This window comes from Lathyrus oleraceus, chromosome 1, assembly GCF_024323335.1.
Source record: "Lathyrus oleraceus cultivar Zhongwan6 chromosome 1, CAAS_Psat_ZW6_1.0, whole genome shotgun sequence".
Taxonomy (NCBI): Eukaryota; Viridiplantae; Streptophyta; class Magnoliopsida; order Fabales; family Fabaceae; genus Lathyrus; species Lathyrus oleraceus.
The window spans coordinates 169357861-169359935 of NC_066579.1; positions in this window are offsets into that span (position 1 = coordinate 169357861).

Here is a 2075-nt window from a genome sequence, read left to right on the forward strand (position 1 = left end):
CCCACATGACTACCAGATGTGCGCCTATATTCAAGCTCCTCCGGAAAGATCAGTGTCATGATTGGACCGAGGATTGCCAGAAGGCCTTTGACAGTATCAAAGAGTATCTGTCCGAGCCTCCGATTCTGTCTCCTCCTATTGAAGGGAGACCCTTGATTATGTACTTGACTGTGCTTGATGACTCCATGGGTTGTGTATTGGATCAGCAAGATGAATCAGGGAAGAAAGAATATGCAATATAATACTTAAGTAAGAAGTTCACTGATTGTGAGTCTCGATACTTAATGCTTGAGAAGACATGTTGTGCTTTGGCTTGGGCTGCTAAGCGTTTACGCCAGTATATGTTGAATCATACGACTTGGTTGATATCCAATATGGATCCAATCAAGTATATCTTTGAGAAGCCTGCTTTAACTGGGAGGATTGTCCGTTGGCAGATGTTGTTGTCTAAGTATCATATTGAATATCGAGCTCACAAGGCTATTAAAGGTAGTATCTTGGCTAACCACTTGGCACATCAACCAATTGAGGATTATCAGTCTGTTCAGTACGACTTCCCCGATGAGGAAATTCTGTATTTGAAGATGAAAGATTGCGATGAGCCTACGCTCGATGAAGGGCCAGAGCCTGGTTCCCGATGGGGTATGGTGTTCAATGGGGCTGTTAATCAATATGGAAATGGTATGGGGCAGTGATTATTACTCCTCAGGGCACACATTTTCCATTTACAACAAGGCTAACTTTCAAATGCACGAATAATATGGTGGAGTATGAGGCCTGTATTATGGGTTTGGAAGAGTGTATTGATCTTAGGATCAAGCATCTTAATGTTTATGGTGATTCGGCCCTTGTTGTTAATTAGTTTAAGGGTGAATGGGAGACAAATCAGCTTGGCCTCATCCCACACAGTGATTATGCGAGGAGGATTTCAACTCTCTTTACTGAGGTTGACTTCCATCACATTCCTCGAGATGAGAATCAGATGGCATATGCTCTTGCTACGCTTGCTTCAATGATTATGGTCAAATATTGAAATAAAGTCCCCAATATAACCGTGATACACTTGGATAGACCAACTCATGTATTTGCAGTTGAAGAAGTGAAAGATGATAAGCCATGGTATTATGATATCAAGTGCTTTCTCCAAAGTCAGACTTACCCGCCTGGGGCATTTGTTAAAGACAGGAAGACTTTGAGGAGATTATCTGGCAGTTTCTACCTCAATGGTGATGTGCTTTATAAGAGGAATTTTGACATGGTTCTGCTCAGATGCGTGGATAGACACGAAGCAGACCTGTTGATGACTGAAGTCCATGAGGGTTCATTTGGTACTCATTCCAATGGGCATGCCATGGCAAAGAAGATGTTGAGAGCAGGCTACTATTGGCTAACAATGGAGTCTGACTGCTGCAAATATGTGAATAAATGTCACAAGTGTTAGATTTATGCGGATAAGATTCATACTCCTCCGACACTTCTGAATGTTAATTCCTCACCATGGCCTTTCTCCATGTGGGGAATTGACATGATTGGCATGGTTGAGCCTAAGGCGTCAAACGGTCACCGTTTTATTCTCGTAGCTATTGATTACTTCACCAAGTGGGTAGAAGCGACATCGTATATGAATGTGACCAGGCAGGTGGTTGTGAAGTTTATCAAGAACCAACTCATATGCCGATATGGTGTGCCAGACAAGATCATTACTGATAATGGATCTAACTTGAACAACAAGATGATGAAAGAGCTGTGTAGCGAGTTCAAGATTGCACATCATAATTCTTCTCCCTATAGAACCAAGATGAATGGGGCTGTTGAGACTGCTAACAAGAACATCAAGAAGATTATCCAGAAGATGGTTGTTACGTACAAATATTGGCATGAGATGCTGCCATTTGCTTTGCATGGCTGTCGTACATCCGCCCACACTTCAACAGGGGCAACCCCTTTCTCTCTCGGATATGGTATGGAGGTTGTGCTCCCCGTGGAGGTTGAGATCCCATCAATGAGAGTCTTGATGGAAGCCAAGTTGACTGAGGCTGAATGGGTTCAGAGTCATTATGACCAATTGAATTTAA